Source organism: Rhinolophus sinicus, linkage group LG09 (assembly GCF_036562045.2).
Source record: "Rhinolophus sinicus isolate RSC01 linkage group LG09, ASM3656204v1, whole genome shotgun sequence".
Classification (NCBI taxonomy): domain Eukaryota; kingdom Metazoa; phylum Chordata; class Mammalia; order Chiroptera; family Rhinolophidae; genus Rhinolophus; species Rhinolophus sinicus.
The window spans coordinates 59,836,138-59,850,078 of NC_133758.1; the positions used below are offsets into that span (position 1 = coordinate 59,836,138).

The following is a 13,941-nucleotide window of genomic DNA, read 5'->3' on the forward strand; positions in this document are numbered from 1 at the left end:
TATGAGTCTTGTGTAGGTGGTCCATAAAAACATAAGAGGTGAAATTCTCACCTACTCCCACTCCACACTCAGAAACCCTTCTTGCCCTGCAGTGAGAAAAGTGTTTCCAGGTAATAATTTGGCAAAATTCACAGGACTCACCTTGTTTCTCTTTTCTCAAAGTTCTCACCGCTTTACACTGCATTTTTGTCCAATGTCTGAAAACAATTATTTCATATATTTTTGTTTGCCAACAAAATATATGGCTTGTCATATAAGTCAGGAACAATTAAATTTTGTGTTTTCAAGTTTCCCATTGCTAATATGTGCCAGACTCTGATATAATTCAATGTATTTATAAAACCTTTACATCTGATCATCTGTTGTAGGTGATTACACAAAGGATTCCAAATTTCACAAGTTCCAATTTTCTTTAAAAGTTGGAAATATGGGTATTTTGTTTGTCTTAAAGAAATAAAATTTCAAAATAATACTGCAACACAATTAGAATAATTAGAATAATTGATCATTATTAATATGGTTTGTTTTAAATAATATATTCATTTTCTGAAAATTATATATTTCTAACTTGCAGACAGCCTTTTAAAACACTGAATAAACTATTTTACTCTCTAATGTATTTCTCTTATGTTTTTTTTTATTGTAACGTAAGGAAAAAGAAAGCAGCTGCATTCTCCTGCTGTGATAGTGTTTTCAATAAATGAGACAAGCAACATCAGTAATAAATAAAGCAATTTACTTTTTTACATAAAATGACTATCTCTATTTAATATCAAAGTTGTAGCTATTGGTAGAGCCTGGCAGCTGGTATGGCTAAAGTGAATACTGCTGGGAAATTAGGTTGTCACTAAATTAGCTATGTTATACTGACAAGGGCATACTAAGATTCCTGTGGAAAACATTTAAGAGCTTTCCTTTTGAATTTACTACTAAGAACCTATCTCATTTCACTTGGTCACTGATATCAGCTGAGTGACAGAATGCAATCCATTCAGCTACTGCAAAGCAAATAACTTCCACTTCCCATTGTAGGCAGGGTCCAGGGTGCTCTTAAGAAATGTACTAAATCCATAAGATTGATACAAAAAAAATAAAAATTATATTAGTTCTCCAAAGGTTACTAAGTTTCTTCTATGGGCAGGGGTTGTGGAAATAGAGCATGGTCCAATATGTAGTTTTCAGGTAATTCATCATTGTACACACACACACACACACACACACGCACGCACACATACACCCTCTGGTTATCAACTAACACAAACTAGACTATTGTAACGAAATTAAAATTTCCAAAGTGTCTTCAAAACTAACTGTATTTTCTAGCAAACACTAAACCTATAAGGATCTATAGTTAAACATAGTTTTCTAATATCATTGGCAACTGGAGAAACCACTCATCTATCCAACAGCTATGTATCAACTCTCAACCTGGAATCATACTCTCACACTAATATTTGTATATTAGAGATCAAGGTATCGTCTACTCATGGATCCAGGTATGTGTCTTGAATTTGCATAGAGCAACTAAGTACTAGTATTGTGTTCACATTTTATTGAAATATTTATAGCTTATAGTTGTATATCGCCTTACAGTTTAATTATAGTTTTGTATATGTTAATATATTTAATATCTATGTAAGGTAGATATGGAAAAAATTATTGCTTCATTTGAGATAGGTCCACTAATTTCAGAAAGGTATATACTAAATAGCCTAATGCTACATATCTATTAATTTGCAATCTTTGTGCTTGGTAGACTGTGAAAAGGGTAAGGTTAACAGAATAACTGTCAAAATAAAGTCATTATCATAACATTTACATACCAAGTTTGGGAAATAAACTAATGATAGGACAGGAAAGAACAAAAGCTTAAAAAAGAAAATTAGTTTTCGACAAAGAGGCTAAAAACATACAATGGAGGAAAGACAGCCTCTTCAATAAATGGTGCTAGGAGAATTGGACAGCCACGTGCAAAAGAATGAAACTGGACTGCTATTTGTCACCACGTACCAAAGTTAATTCAAAATGGATCAAAGACTTAAGCATAAGACCTGACACAATAAACTGCATAGAAGAAAACATAGGTACTAAACTTATGGACCTTGGGTTCAAAGAGCATTTTATGAATTTGACTCCAAAGGCAATGGAAGTAAAAGCTAAAATAAATGAATGGGACTATAAGAACCTTAAAAGCTTCTGCACAGCAAAAGAAACCATCGACAAAATAAAGAGGCCACCAACTGAATGGGAGAAGAATTTTGCAAATAGTGCCTCCGATAAGGGGCTAATATCCAGAATATACAAGGAACTCATGCAACTCAACAACAAAAAAACAAACAACCCAATTGAAAAATGGGCAGAGGACTTGAAGAGACATTTCTCCAAAGAGGACATACAAATGGCAAATAGACATATGAAAAAATGCTCAACATCACTAATCATCAGAGAAATGCAAATCAAAACCACAATGAGATATCACCTCACCCCAGTCAGAATGGCTATCATCAACAAGACAAATAGTAACAAGTGTTGGAGAGGCTGTGGAGAAAAAGGAACCCTCATACACTGTTGGTGGGAATGCAGACTGGTGCAGCCGTTATGGAAGGCAGTGTGGAGGTTCCTCAAAAAATTATGAATAGAATTGCCATATGACCCAGTAATCCCTCTCCTGGGTATCTACCCAAAAAATCTGACAACATTTATACATAAAGACACGTGTGCTCCAATGTTCATTGCAGCTTTGTTTACGGGGGCCAAGACATGGAAACAACCAAAATGTCCTTCGATAGATGAATGGATAAAGAAGTTGTGGTATATATACACAATGGAATACTATTCGGCAGTAAGAAAAGATGATATAGGAACATTTGTGACAACATGGATGGATCTTGAGAGTGTAATGCTGAGCGAAATAAGTCAGACAGAAAAAGCAGAGAACCATACGATTTCACTGATATGTGTTATATAAACCAAAAAACAACAAAAGAATAAGACAAACAGCTGAGAAACAGAAACTCAAAGACACAGACAATAGTTTAGTGGTTACCAGAGGGTAAGGGGGGTGGGGGGTGGGAGATGAGGGTAAGGGGGATCAAATATATGGTGATGGAAGGAGAACTGACTCTGGGTGGTGAACACACAATGGGATTTACAGAGGATGTGATACAGAATTGTACACCTGAAATCTTTGTAATTTTACTAACAATTGTCACCCCAATAAATTTAAAAAATAAATTAGAAAAAAAAAAGAAAGGAAGAATCCTCAAAGCAGCCAGGGAAAAGAAGACTGTAACCTACAAAGCAAAGCCCATTAAGTTATCATCAAAATATTCAGCAGAAACTGTACAAGCCAGGAGGGAGTGGACTAAAATATTCAAACTATTGAAAGAGAGAAATTATGAGCCAAGAATAACATATCCAGCAGAGATATCCTTTAGATATGAAGAACAAAAAAGATCTTTCCATACATACAGAAGCTGAGGGAATTTTCTAACACATGACCTGCACAACAAGAAATACTGAAGGAAGCTATTCCAGCATAAATAGGGATAATTTGTGACAACAAAAACATAAAAGGGGGGAGAATAAAGGCCTGAACTGGAACACGGGAATGAGGAAGTAAGTATGCTGAAGAAAATGGAATACTGTAAATAGGAAACTTTCTTTTACATAAACTTAATGGTAACCACTCAAAAAATTCCAGAACTGAAATATGTAACATAATAAAAGAAGAAACAGAGGGAAAATCATAGAATACCACCACACTGAAATAATAGACAGTAACAAAAAGGCAAAGAAACAATGGAGACACATTCTACCAGAAAACCAAAGATAGAATGATAGGAAATCCTCAAATATCAGTAATCACTCTAAATGTGAATGGAGTGAACTCACCAATAGAAAAGCACAGAGTAGCAGATTGGATCAAAAAACTAACCCAACCATATGCTGCCTCCAAGAGACACATCTCAGCTACAAGGACAAATGCAGACTCAAAGTGAAAGGGTGGAATTTGACACTCCAAGCAAATGATATCCAGAGAAAAGTAGGTGTAGCCATTCTGATATCAGATGAAACAGACTTCAGACTAAAAAAGGTAACAAGACAAAGATGGACATTCCATAATTATAAAGGGGACTATGCAACAAGAAGATATAACAGTCATCAATATTTTGCCCCCAATCAGGGAGCACCGAAATATACCAAGCAACTACTAACAGAACTAAAGGGAGAAATTGACCAAAAACAATTATAGTAGGGGACTTAAATACATCATTGACAGTTATGGATAGATCATCCAAACGGAATTTAAATAAAGAAATATCAGCCCTAAATGACACATTAGGTGAAATTGACATAACTGACATTTATAGAGCACTTCATCCTAGAACATCAGACTATACATTCTTTTCTAATGTACATGGAATGTTCTAAAGAATAGACCATATATTGAGACATAAAACTAGCCTCAGCAAATTTAAGAACTTTGAAATCATCCTAAGCATATTCTCTGATCACAAAGCTTTGAAATTGGATTATCAACTGCAAAAAGAAAGCAGGAAAAACCACACATATGTGGAGATTAAACAACATAGTTTTACAGAAAGACTGGGAAAACTCATAGACATAGAAAATAGTTTAGGGGTTACCAGAGGGTAAGGGGGGACGGGTTGCAGGGCTCTAGAAGAGGGTAAATAGGGTCTAATTTATGGTGATGGAAAGAGAACTGACTCTGGGTGGTGAACACACAATGTGAGATATAGATAATGTATTACAGAATTGTACACCTGAAATCTATGTAACTTTACAAACAATTGTCACCCCAAAAAACTTTAATTTAAAAAATAAAAAGATTATACACCACGATCAAGTTGCGTTCATCCCAAGGACACAAAGTAAGTTGAACATGTGCAATATATCAATGTGATAGATGAATAAACAAAAGATAAAAATCGTACTATTATATCAATAGATGCTGAAAAAGCATTTGACAATGTACAACATCCATTTATGATTCAAACAGTTAATAAAATGGGTATAGAAGGAAAGTACCTCAACATAATAAAGGCCATATATGACAAACCCTCAGCCAATATTATAATTAACAGTGAAAAAGTGAAACCTTTTGCTGTACATCAGGAACAAGACAGGGAAGGCCCCTATCACTCCTGTTATACAAAATAACATTAAAAGTCCTAGCCAGAGGAATCAGGCAAGAGAAAGAAATAAAAAGATTCCAAATTGGGAATAAAGAAGTTAAATTGTTGCTTTTTGAGGATGACATAGTTCTTTATAGACCTTAAAGACCTTAAAGACCACCAAAAATCTATTTGAAACAATAAAAGAATACAGTAAAGTTGCCAGATATAAAATCAATGTACAAAAATCCATTGCATTCCTATATACTAGCAATGAAATTTCAGAAAAATGATTTCTTTTGCAGTCGCAAAAAAAAGAATAGAATACCTTGGAATAACCTTAACAAGGGATGTGAAGTACCTATACAATGAAAAGTGTAAGACTTTTTAAAGGAAATTGAAGAAGACACAAAGAAATGGAAAGCTTTTCCATGTTCATGGATTGGAAGAGCAGACATAGTTAAAATGGCCCTATTACCCACAGCATTAACTGCACTCTTAATGCAATCCCCATCAAAACCCCAGTGGCATTTTTTTAAAAGAAGTAGAACAAAAAAATAATCAGATTTGTATGGAATCACAAAAGACTCCAAAGAGTCAAAACAACCGTAAGAAAAAAAGAACAAGGCTGGAGGTATCACACTCCCTCACTTCACCTTGTAGTACAAAGTGACAATAACCCAAACATCATGGTATTGGCAAAAAAGCAGACACACAGACCAGTGGAATAGAATTGACACCCCAGAAATAAACCCATATATACCATGGGTGCCAGAAAAATGTATAAACATTTTAAGAGATTTTGTATATGCTCAAGCAGTGGTTTGCTGTAATCAGAAGTGTCTGGACACTGATGGTAACCACTTTGCACACCTCTTGTAATTCCAGAAGTCAAACATATCTTGCATTCATCTTTTGTTATTGGACATATATTTAGTATTACAATTTTAATAGTTTTGATCTTTCTTAAAATGTGTATACATTTTTTGGCACCCTCTGTATATGAGCAGATAATTTTTGACAAAGGAGCAAAATCACACAGTGGAGAAAAGAAATCCCTTTCAATAAATGGTGCTGGGAAAATTGGAAAGCCACCTGCAAAAGAATGAACCTAGACTGCTTTCACTATATACCAAAATTAACTCAAAATGGATCAAACACCTAAACATAAGACCTGAAGCAATCAACTGCATAGAAGAAAGCATATGTACTAAACTTATGACCTTGGGTTCAAAGAGGATTTTATGAATTTGACCTCAAAGGCAAGGGAAGTAAAGGCTAAAGTAAATGAATGGGACTATAGCAAACTAAAAAGCTTCTGCACAGCAAAAGCAACCATCATCAAAACAAAGAGGCAACAAACTGAATGGCAGAAGATATTTGCAACCCATACATCTGATAAGGGATTACACTCCAAAATACATAAAGAACTCATACAAGTTGAAAACAACAACAAAAACAAATAATCCAATTAAAAATGGGCAGACAATATGAGTAGACACTTCTCCCAAGAAGACATACATACAGCCAACAGATATATGAAAAAATTCTCAAATGCCTAGCTATTAGAGAAATGCAAATGAAAACCACAATATCATCTCACACCAGTTAAAGTGGTGATCATCAATGCAAATAATAGCAAGTGTTGGAGAGGCTATGGATGAAAAGGAACCCTCATACACTGTTGATGGGACTGTAATTGACACAGCTGCTATGAAAAACAGTATGGAGGCTCCTCAAAAAATTAAGGATAGAATTACCATATGACCCAGAAATTCCTCTCCTTGGTATCTACCCCCAAAATCTGAAAACATGTATTCGTAAAGATACATGTACTCTAATGTTTACTGCAGCATTGTTTATGGTGGTCATGACATGGAAACAACAAAAGTGTCCTTTGATAGATGATTGGATAAAGAAGACGTGGTATTTATACACAGTGGAATACTTTCTGTCATAAGAAAAGATGAAATACTGCCATTTGCAACAACATGGATGGATCCTGAGATTATTATGCTTAGCTAATAAGTAAGACAGAAAAAGTCAAGAACTATACGACTTCACTCATATGTGAGATATAAAACTGAAAGCAACAAAGGAACAAATAGAGACAAAAACTTATAGACACAGACAGTAGCTTAGTGGTTACCAGAGGGGAAGAGGGGAAGAGGAGGACAGTAGAAGAGTGTAAAGGGGGTCAAATATATGGCGATGGAAGGAGAATTGACTCTGGGACGTGGACACAAAATGTGATATACAGATGATGTATTACAAAATTTATACTTGAAACCTACGTAATTTTACTAACCATTGTGACCCTGATAAATTCTAATTTAAAAAATATTGCCAATAATACCTCTGATAAAAGTTAATATCCAATACTTATAAAAAACTCATACAGCACAATACTTAAAACAAACAAACAAAAAAGAACCCAATTTGAAAAATGGGCAGAGGACCTGAACTGACAATTCCCCGTAGTCTACTTTTTCATCCAGGTTCATTGTTTCTACACTTCACATGTTGTCCTGAGTTGAATTCTTCCAGCTATACGTATAGTAAGTTTCATCTTATCTATGTCACTATCTTAGTTTTTCTAGTGAATGCATTGAAATCAACCAACAAGCATTCTATGTCTGGATACCTTCCTCCTTTACTGCCCAACATTTTGACATTTGTAATTAATTATAATGTTTTACTTGTTTAATGCCAGTGATAGCTGCGTAGTTGCCATTACATATAGACAATCTACAATGTTGTAGATATTGGGTATCTATTATATAACATCTATGTACCTAATAAGAATTTATGTACATGAATAAATGCTACTGTCATAGTAATTTAATTTGGAGATTATGATAATTTAAACTTCAAAATTTCATCAATGTAAAGAGGTAACAAAATGAGTGGCTGAAGGGGTATTCACTTGGAGATTCTTTTTTCTTTCAATTTTGTTTTTATTAGTTTCAGGTGTACAAAGCAATGTAATATTTAGACATTTACACCCCTCATAAAGTGATAAACCCCTCCCCCAAGCTACTACCCCTCTGACATCTTATATAGCTGTTACAATACCATTGACTATCTTTCTTATGCTATACCCCACATTCACTGAATATATATGTGTGTGTGTGTATATATATATATATATATATATATATATATATATATATACATATATATATATATATATTCAAATATTTTTCAGTGAGCAGTACATAGTCCAGATTTAGAGCTCTCAAATATGCTTCTTTGTGTTGACACAAAATCAATAAGGTGTGGGCTCCAACTAATGTCCTGAGATTGGGGAGTGGCCCCTTGCCCTCATCCATCTCGAAACATGAATGCAGGAGAAGTCATACCCATCAGTAGTCAACTGAGAGTTAACTTTCCTTCACCACAAAACACAAGTAGATGCCTCCCTTGGGAATTGTGTTTATGTTTTGTGGCTTTGAATTGTCATCAAATAAACTCTATAGCATAAAATCAAATTAATAGATATTTCTTGTTTATTGACAAATTGGCACATCAAGGACTGAAATGATAAAAGCAATTTATGGTTTCAAATGATTTTTAAATATATTTGAAGAAAGAAGTTCAGAATTCTAAATATTCTAAAATAAATATTGAGTTCAGTATATATAAACCCCAAATGTCAGCAGAATCTACATAGGGAGAGTTTTCCTCAACCACATGGAACATCTTCTACTTGCAGCTTGTCTTGTATATGACCTACTACCGGATGGTCAGAAGGTGTCCATTTTTACAATTATGGAGGGGGCCAGGATAGAAGTATGGCCTCAAATCCTCTGTGAAGTGCTCTCTGTAAGTGTAGATGTGGGACAGACTGGTCAAGTTATAAAAAGAGATCCTCCCACCCTCATAGTCCAGGAATATTCCAACAGTCTCAGGAGATTCTTCAAGGTGGAGTGTCACCCATGGACTTGCAAGGGCCTGGTAGTCATTACTTCTATTCAAGCATAAGTTCCAGAATCCAGCCTCTGCGGACACGTGGATTTCCCCCTGTCTGCAGGCAGAATCTTTACAAATGCCTAAGGTCCATTGTATTTTCTCTTCTATACTCACTCCCCGATAGTGTCTGCCTTTGAAGAAAATCTGTTGACCTAATACAGAAATCAGGGTATCAAACCACTGCTTAAATTTTGGCAGGTCCTGAAAGATATCACCTCCTTCACAACTTTGTTGTCTTCAGCGATTTAGAGGTATGGGTGAGCTGTGTCTGGATCCAGAGTAACATCCTCTATGGAAGAACATCTTATCAGTTTTGGTCGTGATCAACAATAATCAACAGAATATTCAAAGGTCTTACTCTATCTGGGATCTTCCTCTAGCCTTCCTCAAATAGAAGCTGCTTCTTCCCCTCAGGTCACACTTCTCATACCACCCCCAGTTACCAACTCAAGCACGTAAAATCTTGATAATGCCAGAAATTTAAAAAAAATGAATATTTAAGCATATAGTTTTTTTCTAGTTAAAATACTTTTTGAGTATAGCTAATATTACTTTCAACACTTACTATGTGCCTAGTGATGTTTGAAATGCACAAATATTTACTTAATTTACAAGCAATGGAATGGAGAATTATCCTTATTTTGTAGATGAGATAACAGGTTTAGAACGGTTTGTCCAACTGTAATTACTAACATCTATCACTGTTTGGATCCACATTCATATATCTGTTCAATCTATGACTTAAGAATGAAAATAATTACATATTTTACTTGAATATACATGTTTTACAAATTTAAAACCTGCATTGGATCATTTGATGAAATTTAACCAAATTTACTGAGTTACTTCTCCTAAAAGTGCTTTCATATTGATTCAAATTTACACAGACACATGACTTCACATAAACACACGAGTTAGAGCTAAAAATTCCAGATATTTACCTAATAACGCAGGATTCTATTAATATAAGCTAAGGTATTTCTCCTATGAGTCAAGTTCTTATAGTGGTAGGTGAAAGTAAATTTTAGTTGTATTAATGCAAACACAGACAAAAAAATCCATTAATATTAAGTAAAAATAAATAAAGACTCATATGCTAGCACTGTAAATACAGAAGTATGTGCCTTCAAAGCCACTGCAACTCACTGGCTCATGGACATTTTCTCAAAGTGAGGCATGATATATGCACTGTACTCTGTTTAACCGGAAACTGTGCTTGTCAAGTTGTCTAATGAAGGTAAATATTATGTCAGTTAGTTGTATGACCTGGGAGAAGTCTCCTAAGAATACTCATCCTATTTTTCTTTATAAAACAGTGTATTAATACCTGAGCTTTCTTCCTCACAGTGTATTTGTGGGACTCAAATGAAAATACTTTATTTAAAGTAATTAATACAAAGCTGGAAAATGTAACACAAAATTGTTTATATTCCTACTATTAAACAAAGTTCATAAAGTTGACAATTTGTTAGAAGTTGAAAGCTATCATAAAGGAGAAAGTAGCTTTCAATGTGACAAGTCAAATGAGGAATAACTGATTGTGGATCATATGTAGTTAGTGTCACTTTGTCATTAGACTCCATCCTAACATGAATGTCAACCTACATTTACCCCATTTTCTGCCAGCTACTTTCTATACTGATTTCTCAACATATTTCTGGTTCTGATAAACATGTTTAACAGTATGATTTGGGGGTAATGGTATTCTGCCTCCCTCCAACCATGAGTCTTACAGAGCTGAACCATTTGTGATATGTGAAGAGTCACTCAGAAATCAGATGGCACTGTACCCCCAAGCATGACTGTCCATACCCACTCAGGGTGTCTCCTCCTTGTCAGAACGCTTAATGTAAGTGAACACTGCTGTGAGGCATAAAGCACGAGAACAGAAACAGAAGTCCTAGGGTGAACACTGGCCCCAATACTTGTCAGCTATATGACATGTCAGGTAAGTCATGGTCTCTCAGAAGCAAAGCATTTTTCATTTGAAATAAGAAAGGGGAAAGGTTATGGGACAAACTCATGACTCCATAGCTGAGGAAATCCCACCATGCAAATATAGCTGGACCTACTACAAATGCTGACCTTTTCTCTTTTCTCCTTACCTTTCTACTCCACTCCAGGTTAGACCTCAGATCTTTCTGCTCAATCTGTAGTCTTTCCCAGCAGCTATACTCAAAGGCTTCCCTTGTGACCCAAATCCTGCATTGCTCTGAATCCCTTCCACACAGTGGGCTTTGCCTTCCTATCTGAGTTTTCCCCAAGATCTGGCTTTGAGCTGACCTTTGTTTCCAATTTGACTTTACATCCTCATTGCCTACACGCAAAATGGATCTTATCCTAAAATCTAGGAATTCTGGAACTTTTAAACATTTAAATTAACTCATATTTTAGCTATAAACTATTCGTCAATGAGCATAATAAAATGATAGACTTGGACAGAAAATAGTTGTGTGTGTGTGTGTGTGTGTGTGTGTGTGTGTGTGTGTGTGTTATAGGTACCCTTCTTTGGTGTTCCAGTGTGCTGGCTAAAACTAAGAATAAATATTCAAATACTCTTGTCTTTAGTTACCTGCATAACATCAAGCAAGTTTCAAGCAAGTTGTAGTTATTACAGCTCAAACCGAGATTTAGCAGTGAATAAAACAGGAAAGGGGTGAGAGGTCAAAAGGTCACTGCATGGGGAGTGGCCATTTTCATCACTCATCTTCTTCTCTCAGGAGTTTTCTCCTTTCTGAAAGAAAAGGATTCAGTTGAGAGGTTGCTGTGAAACACACTTACCTACCTATGCTCACAGAAAACCATCACTTACCAAGTTCTTCATGAAGCTTTCCTGAAATGCAAAACAGAGACCAATCCTTGAGCGAAGTTGATTAGGAGTTGCTGACTAGACTCTCTTTCTGATGTTGACACATGTAAATCATTCGGGCAAGAAAAAAAAACTATGGTTGGATTCAAATTACTGATTTTGGAAAATAGTGGTTTAAAGCCTTTTGTTCTTTTGGTTGACTTTGCTTTGACATAATTCAGATGATCATAATGTCAGTGTTTGCCCAAGAGGAAACCCTCCTAGCTGTTGCACTGAGCATATAGCTGACTGCCCTCACTGAGAACATATTTCAGAAACTAGCACTGAAGATACCAGTGGGTTTTGGATATAATTTCCATTTCTCTTCATTTGAAGTTACTTCTGCTATACTGCTCATTTTAAAAATGAAAATTTGTCCCAATGTGATTAATATATTGGGGGAAAATGTGGACATATTGTGAATTTTGTATTTGCTTATGTGTGATTTGTGGGACAGAAAACTGTGCCCAGTTGAACCTAGAGGTGTAAAAATACCTAACACACACACGCGTCCGCACACATTCACACACAAACCACAGGAGGACAATGAGACACACCCATTCACAACTGGTATCACAACTCTCCAAATGACATCAGATGACCTCCTTCCACCACTGCACAATAAATACAAGCTGCCATCCTGGCCATGTTCAATGGAGTACAGCCCCACACCCATCCTTCCTCCTTCTCTCATCACTCTATGTCTGTTCTGTTCTCTTGCTCTGCACAATGTGTTGGACACTAAGGTGGAGGTACGGGAGGCATATGCTGGCATGTGTAAACTTCAGGCCTCTTTCATGATAAAGTATCATGTTATTGTAGTATTTATATATTTCCTAGCAATTTAACAGGTATAAAATTGTGTCACCATTTTACTAGGTCCTATTTTTAAAATGTCACCAACAAACTTTTCGACTGCTATATCTCTAACATCATATTATGGTCTAAATGTGTGTGTTCCTCCAAAAGTCATACGGTGAAATTTTAAACCCTAATACGATGGAATTAGGAGGTGGGGGCCTTTGTAGAATACTTATGTCATGAGGGTGGAGTCTTCAGGAATAGGGTTAGTGCTCTTATAAGAAGAGACATGAGAGCTTGCTTTTCTTTTTTACCGTAATTTCTTCTATTTTATTTTATTTATTTTATTGTTTTATTTTAGTTTTGAAAGCTTGCTTTTGCTCTCTGCTCTCGTTTATGCGAAGACATAGTGAGAAGACAGCCATCTGCACACCAGGAAAGGAACCCTCACATATACTAGACATGAAGGTGCCTTGATCTTGGCCTTTTCAGCCTCCAGAACTTCAGAACAATTAACAAAATGAAAAAGCAAAATATAGAATTGGATAAAATATTTGAAAAATGTATCTCAGATAAAATGGTTAATATCCAGAACAGAATATGTAAAGAGGAAAAAAAAAAGAAAACAAAACCTCAATAGCAAAGAAAACAAAAAATCTGATTAAAAATGGGCAAAGAAGCTAAATGGACATTTTCCCAAAGAAGACATACAAATAGCCAAAAAGCAAAAAGGCAAATGAAAATACACTCAACATCTGTTTATCTATGTATTTACATATACATATACATCTATATCTATAATATTCTATATGTACAATGGAATATTATTCAGCCATGAGAAAGAAGGGAATCCTGCCATTTGTAGCAACATGAATAGAAATGAAACTTGAGGGTATTATGCTAAGTGAGATAACTCAGTAAAAGAAAGACAAATATCATACGATTTCACTTATATATGGAATCTATAAAACAAAATAAATGAACAAACAATGGAGAAACAAATTCAGATACAGGGAACATTTTGATGGTTGCCAGATGGGAGGGGGGTTGGTTGGGGAGTTGTGTGAAAAGGGGGAAGAAATTAAGAAGTACAAATTGGTAATTACAAAATAGGGGGTTGTAAAGTATAACGGAGAATATAGCCAATGATACTGTAATAGCTATGTATGGGTTTCAGAAAGG

At 35.3% G+C, this 13,941-nt stretch overlaps 1 long non-coding RNA gene across 1 annotated transcript; it reads right to left on the reverse strand.

Moving 5' to 3' along the window:
* Window positions 1–8,691: 8,691 nt before the first annotated feature.
* LOC141573179 (uncharacterized) lies at window positions 8,692–13,481 on the reverse strand. Its single transcript, XR_012498846.1, has 3 exons — window positions 11,923–13,481; window positions 11,683–11,844; window positions 8,692–9,399 (listed from the first exon to the last, which is right to left on the reverse strand). It is a non-coding gene; the product is annotated as an uncharacterized LOC141573179 (long non-coding RNA).
* Between the last annotated feature and the right edge of the window lie 460 nt (window positions 13,482–13,941).